General features: G+C 42.3%; 1 long non-coding RNA gene across 3 annotated transcripts in view; it reads left to right on the forward strand.

The window, feature by feature from the left end:
• LOC122812366 overlaps positions 1-12,172 on the forward strand; it is a 538,251-nt gene that overhangs the window by 292,255 nt on the left and 233,824 nt on the right. The window contains exon 3 of one of the 3 annotated variants that reach the window (XR_006366400.1): positions 7,040-7,185. The exons of the other annotated variants lie outside the window; for them this stretch is intronic. This is a non-coding gene — a long non-coding RNA (uncharacterized LOC122812366). Of the gene's footprint in view, positions 1-7,039; positions 7,186-12,172 lie in introns of those variants that run through there. 3 annotated transcript variants of the gene reach the window in all.

Raw genomic sequence — 12,172 nt, forward strand, 5'->3', positions numbered from 1 at the left:
GTCAACAAATGTATACCAACATAAAACTTACATAAACGTACGGTGGTACCTTCTGACAAGTAGGTCGGGTTACAGATGCATACCCTTCGTCAATCCCTGCTACTAACACACCCGTTATTCTATCCACATTCTATGTTTGTCTTATCACATATCATGTGTTTCTCACTATTTGTACCAGTACTTTGCATGGCATTGTCCGGTTCCATACTTTCAGAGGCTGACAGTTTTGAGACATGTATAACTAATGTGGAGGACACAGCATTAACTTACCCTGCTGTGAGCGGATCACACATGCACAGGCGCACTTGCATTCCCTAATTGTGGGTTTCGCGCAGGTGCACATGCATATCCGTATTCTGGGTTATATATGTTTACTGAGTCTGTGTGATTACATGGCCTGTATTAGTTGTAACTGTTCCAGTAACATATCTCTGATCCGGTTAATGGACGTGTGCGGAACACACTTTCACCTTTACACATGTAACTGTCTTTGCGGCACAGACGCATTACTTACACATTCACATTTATATGTTCTATAGTCGTAATTCAAATGGGACTGCATTCACGTTGGCCGGTTGCTGTGACCACTACACGTTTGCTGTTGTGTCTCATTTATATGCATACCCATGGTACATAGCTACATTAACATATCCCCCCCCACACTCACTTACGTCACAGGCATCCATTCTCCTGCTGGGAAAAGTGCGGTACTACATGTTACACATTCCCTATTCCCTACTGCTCTTGACCCAGGATGCATATGGCATGACCGCAGGGATATTCAGATCCCAGGGGCTTATAGCCCCAACGCATACAGGTCTTTGATTTTCAGGGTGTTCCTGTGGTGCTCTGGGTTTGGTCTTGTCCACCTAGTGTACGGAACTGCCCTGACCGTGTACGAATGTCAGACGAGGCACATGGGCACGGTTTGTCCATGTCTATTATACCATAACCCCCCCATTATTCCTAACCGTGCACGCTGATTGGCCAGCATGCCCGTTGTAGATCGGGTTATAGTAATGGCACACGGTCCGGTCGCCCGGACCTATTTCCATTAGTATACCTCGGTATTTATAACCTGTCTCGCTATGTTACATGGGTTTAACATAGCGTGACAGCTTTGACTGAGCCACGGTGATGTCCGTTGCTTACTTTGGGGCAGTCTCGCTCTGCTACACACATTTAACATAGCGGGACAGGTTGTACAACACAGCAACGGGGACACCGAGCTCTCCGTTGCTGTTTTGTATTGATTTGCTATGTTGACTGTGTTTTACATGGCGAGACAGTTTCGACATTAGCAACGGACATCTCGCACAGTACGTCAGCACCGCTGTGGATGCCAGACATCTGCGGGTGGGCAGCAGACAGGCATTATGCTGTGCCATTATGTCTGGGGATTAATAGTTTATTTTCCTAGATGATATGGCATAATAGCAATAACCCACGTCTGGGTGTGGGTACTGCTGTATTTACCCACGGTTGCCTTTGTTTGGTCCCTCGGGCATCGCCCTCGGGACCGCACCACGTCTACCGTGGGTATATCCAGCATTACCCACACCCAAGCGTGGGTTATTGCTATGATATTCATTCCGTATGTACAGACACGAGTGTTTGGACAACCAACAATAGCTTCTGCTATTGGCATACAATGCTGTGGGTGGTGCCGGTTATCATACATATGCCATGTTCTGTGTTTTTCCCATTCACACTTGTCTATCCCCTGTCCTCATTCATACGTGGATATTTATGTGGCACATGACTGAACTATGTATTACCTGCAGGTATGCTGTGTACAGTGCACATATGTGACGGTTGGTTACACTGTATCTGTGTACCTACCTCTGTGATACTGGGGACTACCACACATCCTTCGCAGCATTACATGCGTATGTACACACTATTATTCGGTGGCCTGTGGAAGGTTGTCGGAGCACCGGTTACATGTGTCCCTATTTGTGCACGCATCGTGTTGGTCTTTGTCCGGCCTTCGTTGCTATCATGGGTTGGATGGTGGTGTTGGTGTGTGTTTGGGTTGTATTTATACTGCCGATACGTCAGTGGGGGGTGGGGTTGGCACGTGTTCCTCTTTTCAGGGGGCCCCATTATGGACATATGTGTCCTGCGTCGACACTTGACATGTGCCATATGTCCTGTGATATTGACACAGTCGTGTATGTCTTCCTGCATTACTACTTGCGTGTTACAGGCATATTGTATCTGGTATGCATGACTACTATGTTGGATAGCTTAAGCTATTCCCGTGCTATGACATAACCATTCATCCGGGCATATACGTGTTATTCTATCCTTTGCATTGGCTGTGGGTGTTTTGCCATACGGAACAACACATATCTATGAGTGATGTCCCACCTTGACATTCTGTGCATGTGGCAACCCTGCTGGGGTGACCTGCTTGGTGGACGGCTGTTCCGCCCTGTGTATTGTGTTTGACATGTCTGCATAGCTAAACATCGGTACAGTGGCTGCACATACTGCTTTGTCCAGATGTGTACAGTTATGGAAAACCGTGGCGTGTGAACACCTATGGGGTTTCGACAGGTCCGTAACCACATGCGGGATGTACACATTCTGCCGACACATTCACATGCAGCCATTTGGATATCAGTACCTGGGATGGGATGTTGACATGTGGGGTACATATTTGCACGCATGTCACTGCCTAGGACAATACTTCCTACTACATCTGGGGTATACCCGCTGTGTGTAGGTGTGCAGCTGCGCAAGGCTGCTAGCTGGATTGGGTGGACAGTCGGACATGGGTGCGGGTTACATGCTATGACGTGGTGTTGTGTATTACATTTGCATGCATGGGTTCTGCTTCTGGATATTCCGATTCGGCATACGTCATCCTATGTGTATGTGATGGTTACGTTGCTGTGTCTAGCACATTTTACTATACACATGTTTGCCTGTGTTTGGGATATCTGGTTTCTTTCTGGTTGTTATATGGCCTCGACTGCCCAGCTGTGTACTCTGAATACCACTGTGGGACTGCTGGTGACCATGCCCATGGGGCTAGTCGTGTGTAGTTGCGGCACGCTGACATGATGCAGTACACCTACACTGGGTATGCCTGCTGACAGTGCATTGTGTGACGGACACGGTATTCCGAGTATCCTTTGTTCTGTGGACGGGAACATTTTGTACTTCGTGGATTTATGTTTGGTTCTCCATTTTGTGTGGACGGGTACTATGTTGCATACTCTGCATACGTTTCATTATCCACGGACACTGGTTGGTGCGGTTACTATTGCAGGCGGCCTGTGACAGTCAGCACTTTAGGTTGCTCATCGCCTGCCGGCTTGGCCACGCCTACGGGCGCATCCTACTTGGGCTCCCTGGACTCGCGCACGTGCCATATGCACGTGGTTGTGGTTGTGGCGCACACTCATTACTATGCATGTGGCGCTGCTACGCCAGTTATACGCTGCACGGCTGGCGCAAGCCTTACGCCGGCCTTGCACTGAGCTTCATGAATCCGGGGGTCTGTCTTTGAGTAGTTATTTAGTTTCATTAGTCAGACATGGAGTATAGTTAGCCTTAACATGGATTTTTCTAATTGGAGCTAGAGTGTTTAGAATATCAAGGAACTTTGTATAGAAATATTCTACAGTAGCGTCAAGCTTAAGTTGGGATAATGGGGACCAATCCCAGTGTTGTAGTAGAGAGTTAAATGTGGTTGTAGAAAAGTGTTTATTACTTTTAATTTCTCTATATATTTTAGATTTGGGATGTTTGCTCTGTGCTTGATTAAGAAGGTAGGTAAGTGGTCACTTAGGTTGTCAGGAAGACAGCCTGAGTGAGAGAATAGAGAATGTTTATTAGTTAGAATCCAGTCGAAATTTTTTTTACCCATGTGTTTATCTATTCTAGTAGGTGAGTTTATAATCTGGTTGTATCCGTACAGGTTGATGGAGTTAAAGGGGGTGGCAGAGGAGCAGGTATCCCAATCAGTATTAAAATCACCCATAATTAGAGTCTCCTGGTTGAAAGAGGTAGATGACCATGAGAATAGTTCTTCAAAGGTGGAGTGGTTATTACCGGGGGGGGGGATATAGACTGATATTATTGTTCTGTGTTTGTTTGGGTTTATTTTGTGTTGACAGATTAGTATTTCTCTGTTATTCAAGTCAGGGAGAGCTGTTTGGACTCTTTGAATGTTAAGTGAGTCTTTGTATAGCATTGCTACCCCTCCTCCTCCTCGCTTCTTATGTCTGTCAGGTCTGTGGATGTTTAAGCCAGGGGGGAATTATTTCATTGTCATTAATTTGGGCTTTAAGCCATGTTTCTGTTAGAATAACTATGTCAGGTGAGTAAAGGGAGATTGTTGTGTGGAGTTCATGGACCTTGTTTACTAGGCTTCTTACATTCATGTTAAGGATTAGTAAACTAGGAGTAGTAGGTCTGAGGTTTGTGATTTGCATTGGATTGGAGGAGTGAGGCAGGCTTGTTGTTTGCTGAGGTGCATAAGGGCAAGGGTTTGTGTGCATGTCTCCACTTAGCTTTAATTGTGATTTTTTTGTCAGGGAGTAGGAGTGAGATTTTAGTGGCAAGCCTACGGGCCAGGTTTTTAGTATTAGATAAGAAGACATATCTATAAGTCAATATTTCTGTATTGCTTAGTTTGAAAAGTCTAAGAGCTATGAGCATATTGAATGTGGGGGTATGGGGTTGTGAGGTCATGGGGTTAGTGGGGGATGTTTATTGTGGATTTATATTCTTATGATAAGAGGTAAGATGGAGGGTGAAAGAGATTAAAATGAGAAGATAATTTGAACAGACAGCATAGAGGAAAGCATGAGGAGTAAGGGAGGGTGGGGTGATTATAGATGTAGTAAGTTTGTGTGTTTGGAAGGTAGTGGGGTAGGTGAATGAGATGGGATTGTTGAGGCTCTTGGCTTGGTCCGTTGTAATTGTAGATGGAAGGGCAGGTGTGGGCATGGGTGTTGATTGTGTCTGATGAGTTTGGGGAGGGGCTTGGTGTTGGATTAAGGGGTGTGGCTTGCCAAGGTATAAATGTAGATGATATGGGGTGTGTGGAAATTGGGGGTAGGGCAGGGGAGCAGAGTGAGTCTGAGCATAGCATGGGTGAATGGAGTGGATTGAAAGACCCACATGAGCAGATCAGTTCAGCTTTTGTGAGAAGAAACTATCAGCCAATTAGATTATTAGAAGTGCCGTGCTGCAGGTCAGTGATTTGTTTCAGGGAGACAATGGTTCCCATAATCGGACTGCTACTATATTAGAAAGAAAACTCTAATGGCAGGGTTTGGTTCTTAATCTAAGGTTTCTGTTTGCCATAACATTAGTTTACTTAGCTTAGTTACAGATTTGGACAGGGAGGATGCAAGGTCACCCAAATTAAAATCGAGAGATTTTGCACTGTGTAATGGGATGTGGTGGTGGTGGAGTTACATAGTAGTGTGCATGCCACTCACTCTTTATACTTATTACCAGTGTAAATGCTAACAGCAAAAAATGTATATGCACTTCTTCACCCACATTGGTCAGGTTGCAAACACTGTAGCTCAGGTATAGGGATACATGCAGGCTGGCTGGTTCTGACTATCACAGGAGGTGTGGAGGGAACCATATCAGAGGCTAGGGACTGTAGAAGAAATAGAAAGCAGAGGATTGGGACATTAAGAGGTATGTGGGAGAACAGATCAACAGAGGAAGGCAATTATCTAGGCTAACACAGCAGTTTAACTTCAATTATCCTACAGTACTTATACAGACTGATTCAGACAATGCAGAGTAGGATGGCAAAATGACATTCTACTAGTGCAACTTATTTGTTATGCAATGTAGGTAGCATAACATTGGAACAGTCAGTAGCAATGGATATCACACTAGAGTCCTGTTGCACCACACTTAGTCTAAATCTCTCAGTATTCCAACAGTTACAAGTGTTGAAGAAAAAAAAACACAGGTAGAATAGCAGAACTGGTAGGTCTAACAATAGCTGATTAGAATAAGCATCAGCTGAGATAACATTCACTTGGTGTTTCCAATGATGTAATATTTGAACAAGCAGCAGCTAAATACTATCCACTTGAGAAATGGGGCTATCAACACCACATTCTATTGCATTATATTATATCACTGAAAACCATGTTCATTATAGATTAGGCTAATGTCTATCTATGGAAAAATTCAAGGTGATAATGACTTCTATTTGCAATTATAATACAAAGCAAACACAGCTGTACTGAGATTAACTTGTTTGTTAACATTCTATGAATAACAATAATAAAAATGAAAATATTCAAATGTTTCTGAAGTAAGTCTTTTAAGCACTTGAAAAATAAAGTCAGATCTTACCTTTTCTCCTCCTGGCAGCCATATGTAAATTATATCTAGGAATTTGTTATGACACTGTAAATTTTAATATATTTTTTAGAAAGAATAATTCAAACTGTATTGGCAACCAATTACAGATTTTCTTTTCACCATTCATCATTTCTGTTTTTTCTTGTATAGTTTATATAATAGTCTAAATGATGATGCTGAGTAATTACATAGCAATAGCTTATGACTAGGTGTGGGTATCACAGGATTAACTCAGGGATGGCATAAACAAAGCCACCCGTGGATTAATTCTGTGATACCTATACCCAGTCATGGGTTATTGTTATTGTACAATTACATTATTTAAAGAAGACATTTCTTGCTTTCTTAAATAATGTCTTTGTATAATGGCACTATAGTGTTCTTCCATGTTTGCTGATGTACTGAGCATCTGTATGGGACTTACATTCCCTTGCTTGCACAGTACATAAGAGTGTTGATCAGAAAAAGCAACAGGAAAAAGAGAATGTCCATTGTTTTTTAATGATCTTCTTTATGCAAGAAAACTATACAAAGCTCAACATAATGGTGGGAACAAAGGTCAGAAATTAGGGACAGATTTTATTGCCCTGAGTAACTCAGAATTGTGTTCACATGCATTTTCCGAAGGATATGAAGCTTAAACTTCAAATCGCTGCTAACATTTAATTACTTTAATATGCAGTGACTTGGCAGAAAAACTACATTTTCATGAGGAAAAGACCAAAATTATGAGGCAAAAATCTGGGCATTCTGGAAAAATCTGGACAGTTGAGAGAGGTATGAAACTCTGCAGAGACTTTAGGAGGGCCAGCATAGAAATACAAGGAAAATCAGGTAAGTTTCTATTTCTTTAGTTTTGCCAAATATGCATGATTTTTCTTGTATTTTGCTGCATCCTCTAAGCATATGCTAATAGATAAGTCTGTCTGCTGAATGGTACTTCAGTGCTCAGACTATTCGTAAAAAAAAAAGATATCTAAACATGGCCAAAGGTCAGTCAAACATAAAAGGACAGCATAAACCAAAAGAAAGACCAACCACCAAAGCTGCAGGTATAAATGTTTAATAACAGACGTAAGTGCTTTTATGCACTAAGGCACTTATCTAACCTTAAAAATGATTAAAAACAGAAGCATTTATACACTAAAAGCAATCAGTAAATAACAAAGTTCTACATCTAATCAATGGGACAATCTCCCTGCTTTCAGAGCTGGTCTTAAAGGCACAACTCCATTTATACCATACCACTTATCTACTTGAAGGGTAATGATCCATTCCATTTCTACCAACTCGGTTCAATTCTTAATGTCTCCCACTCTTATATCTCTATTAATCAGTTGTAAAACCATAAAGCAAAAAGAGTGAGTAGGCAAGGAAGCAACATGCTTTGCTAAAGTATTAGTGACCTGGCCATTCCGCATATCACACTGGTGCTCAAGAATCCGTTCGTAAGGGAACAGTTGATCCTTCCAACACAGAAATGTGAGCAATCCTTACAGGATGCTAGGTATACAAGATTCACACTTTTACAATCAGCATATAATTTGGGGGGGGGGGCAAATATTTTCTTAGTGACAGGATGAACAAAAAAGTTCTTATTACTAATATGTGTGCAGGCTCTACATAAGCAACACGGAAAAGTTCCTACATGCTCAGATTTAAAACCTGTCATCTTCCTAGGCCCATAACATAACCTTTTTAATCGTAATTGTTAAGCGCTATCATTTTCTTTCAAATCATAATGATTTAGAAAATGATAAAAGCCCTCAACAGTTATGAGTGCATTTAATACATTTTTTTTTCATCTTTAGTTGCATTTTATGGTTAGGCTGTGTACCACTGTGTTTTGATTTACATGTATTACTGAAGGTACACTTACTGCTTTTCATATTTTGTTAGCATGAATAGACAGCTAGAGCTCTCTATCTATCCATTTGTCTGTCCTTTTTTTCTATCCATCTATCTATCTAAATGTTTATTAAAGTTTTTTCCTCTCCCATATAGCTTATTTCTGTATATTGGGTGCTCTGGGAGTTCGGATATGAAGTATCCTTGAAGTTTTTCTTTTTAACAGACAAAAGTTTTCATTGCTCATCTGGGTTTTTTCAGTAACTGATATAGCTGGCAAACCTGTTGAGCATTTAGTAAGATGAAATTATTGCCAGCAATATGTATTTTCATGTGATGAGCTGGAAAGCTGCAACTCAATACATCGTATCTGTGTATGATCCTGTGCATGCCACCACCTTTGTGAAATGCTTATACTTGTTATACTATGGACTGTTCCTTATTTTGAAGAGAATACAGTTGTGCAGCAGTTAGCATTGCTGCTTGTTGTTCTGCATTATAGTTCCTGATTGAGTTACCTTTGGAATGGAAAGTTCATGTCCTTCCTGTGTCTGCAAAAATGTTTGCTGGGTGCTCCAGTCGCAACCCATAACAGGGTAAATTAGGTAACAGATAACAAATGAATGTCATTTAAATAAAAAAAAAACAGCAGATATAGATAACATTCTGAAAATGTACAATCAATATCATTTTCTTACACAATCAAGCTTTATTTAAACAGTTGATGCGTGTTGTGCTTGAACTACACACACAACTAAATAAACTTGTAATATGCATCATTAAAATTGTCTGTTTAACCTGAACATATCCAAACTCTATTATCCCACATACACCTTCATATAATTTGAATAATACTTTTGTATGTAATTAATGATTTGTCTTAAAATCATCACAGGTTGTTTACTAGCAATATGTAGTACGACTATACAATTTTAATGATTAGCCACTATAGGTTCATAGGTGTGTACTAGGCTAATGGCCCTGGAGCCTTTACAAGGCTAGCCCATAGGATTACCCTGGCATCATGTCACCCAACCTTAGTTCCTAGTGCCTCTGTCGAGTAGAGCCACTGGAGTGATCCCCGGCATGAATTTTCTATTTCCCATCCACTCATCAAGATTTCTCTTGAGGAGGGCCAGTGAAATGCTCTGCTTGACATGTATGGGAAGTCTATTCCATAGCATGGGCAGTCTCTGGGTTATGAACCTGTCCCTCCAGCATGTTCTGTTGATTGTGGTAATGAGGTCTCTGGAGTATGTGGTGTGGAGGGACTGGGATTTTTTTAGATGTAGCATTTCTAACAAAGCTGAGTCAGACATGGCTTTGTAAGTCAAGCAGAGATTGCATCTAAGTAGGCAATATGAGACAGAGAATAGTTAGAGTTTTTTGAGTCTGTCCATATAGGACAAGTGTTTAAGGTCTAGGATCCTCTTTGTGAGGTACTTTTGTGGCCTCTCCAGTTGTTGCAGGTGTCTAGTGAGGTACATGCTAAATGGGGCATTGTATTCGATGATTGGCCTAATGAGGGAAGAGTAGAGGGAGACAATGACCTCTTTCTTCCTGGATGCAAAACCCTTAGTAATGAGATGTGCCACATAGAAGGACTTTCTGACCACAGTGGCAATGTGGTGGTCAAAAGAGAGGTTGCTGTCAACCTGTGTTCCCAGATCTCTTATAATGCCTTCTGTGTTCAGTGGACTACCATCAGTGTGGTAATTCAAGGGAACCAGGTTTTTCCCAAAGGGGATGAAGGCACATTTTTTGACATTGAGCTGAAGACCATGGTTCTGACACCAGTCGTTGGTCTCATTGAGGTTTTTCTGTAGGATGTCAACATCACTTGGGGAGTTAATAATAGCTCCCAACTTGCAATCATCTGTGAACTTTGTCAGCAAAAGTCCATTTGTGTTGGCCTGGACTTCAGAGAAGTAGATACCAAACAGGAGAGGACCTAGGGCCAAACCCTGTGGGACTACACTCGTGACTGGTTGGCAGTCTGACTTGGAGTCAGCTACTTTCACACTGTGGGTTCTATCTGTGAGCCAGTTTGCAACCCACCTAGTGATATAGGGGTTGATGCCTAGCTTAGTAAGTTTTTCTGTGATTCCTGAGTGGAAATGGTATCAAAGGCCTTGGCCAGATCAAGGTAGGCTGCGTGAACCACCTTACCTTCATCCACAGCTCTGGTGACTGACTCAAAGTAGTCGACCAAGTTGAGCAGGCATGATCTACCCTCCACAAAGCCAAAATGTGTAGGATCCAGAGTTTGGAGATTCCCTATATCCTTGTTTATTAGGTCCATGATGATATGTTCCATAGCTTTGCATATCAGACTCATCAGGCTAATGGGGGGATAGTTCCCGGGATCTGTAGTCGCTCCTAATTTATGGAGAGGCATGACTGTAGCAGTGTGCCATTAGGTAGGGACAAAGTCTGAGGTGAGGCTGTGATTGAACAGGGCACACAGGTGAGGTGCTAGTTCACTCTATAGTTTATGTAGAACACAGCCAGGGATACTGTCAGGTCACATAGAAGCTGTATTTGTGGCCTTGGACAGTGCTGTTTTAACCTGTGCAGCAGTAATACTGGATGCCTGGCAACCTACTGGTATTGTGATTGGTCCTTTGGGGGGGTAAAGTTAGCACTGAATCTGTCTACCAGTATATTTGCAATATCTGTTGGCTCGGAATAGGAGGTACCATTGTGCAGTAGCTCAGAGCAAATTTGGGTATTGCTATGGAGATTCTTTACATAACTATAGATGGCCTTGTGGTTGTCTTTACTATCTGTTGCAATTCTGTTTTCATAGCTAACTTTAGAGGATTTGATGAGGGACCTCAACTTTTTCTTGAGGCTGATAAGGGAGTTTTTCCAGTCTTGGGACTTCACCTTATTCTGCATCAGTTAACTCCTTCTGTTGTAGAGTTTGTTTATGACAGGGAATCACCAGATTGGCTTCCTTTTTTTTTGAGGAGAGCGTCTTAGTTCTGTTGAGTATGGTGAGATCCATGCATTTGTGTATGTGTTCGTACAGTGCATTGGTGTAGGATTTGGTAGTCATGCAACTATTCTCCATTTGCATGTGTACCATGAAGTTACCCACCTCTGTTTTTAGGAGCCCAAAGTTAGCTTTGGAGAAGTTTTTCATGGTGGTTACCTTTGTTGGGAGGGGGGGGGGATGTGGATTTCCAAGGTGATTAGCTTGTGATCAGATCTAACCAGGAAGGAGCTGACTATTGGTGTAGAGCAATGGTCGCCCATGTTAGTAATGACCAAGTCAAGGATGTTGCTACCTCTCATGTGGGTAAGAACAAGCTGGTCCAGGGCATTGGAATTAATGAATTCCAGAAAGCGTTAGGCAAGTGTATTGGTACATGAGTAGTTTTCCCAGTTAATGGAGGGGTAGTTGACGTCGCCCAGTATGAGAGTGTTAGGTTGGACCCTAATGTTCTCTATGGTGCTTTGGAATGTGGAGTGTGAATCTTGGGACATGGTCGGGGACCTATAGCAGGCTACAACCTGAATCGATGTCTTATCCAATGTTAGCTGCACCTGAAGTATCGCAGATACTTTATGCTGGACTAGCACTCTGGAGGTGGAGCTTCAGTTCAAGTTCTGGGGCCAAAAGGTGTGGAATGAGTTGTAGCCTGGTAGTGCAGGGGTGCTTTCTGCTGCCTTGAACCATGTCTTGGTTATAGCACAAATGTGATTGTTCTCCATTTTGAGGAGTATTTCGAGCGAGTGCATTTTGAGATTTAGACTTCTAGCGCTGAGCAGCATGACTCCCAAATTGCATTTGTTTGTAGCTGTTATGGTGTAATTTGGTCTTTGGAACACCACCTAAAAAAGGCACTATGGGGTGGCAAGAGTCTTGGCCAACATCCGGAAGCCCAGGAGTGACAGATGCAGGCCATCTCTTGTCATTTGAGGCAGACAGATACTGGATCCCCTTAGAATGACACCAGAA

This window comes from Protopterus annectens, chromosome 1.part1 (genome assembly GCF_019279795.1).
Source record: "Protopterus annectens isolate FY-2018-M chromosome 1.part1, PAN1.0, whole genome shotgun sequence".
NCBI lineage: Eukaryota > Metazoa > Chordata > Ceratodontiformes > Protopteridae > Protopterus > Protopterus annectens.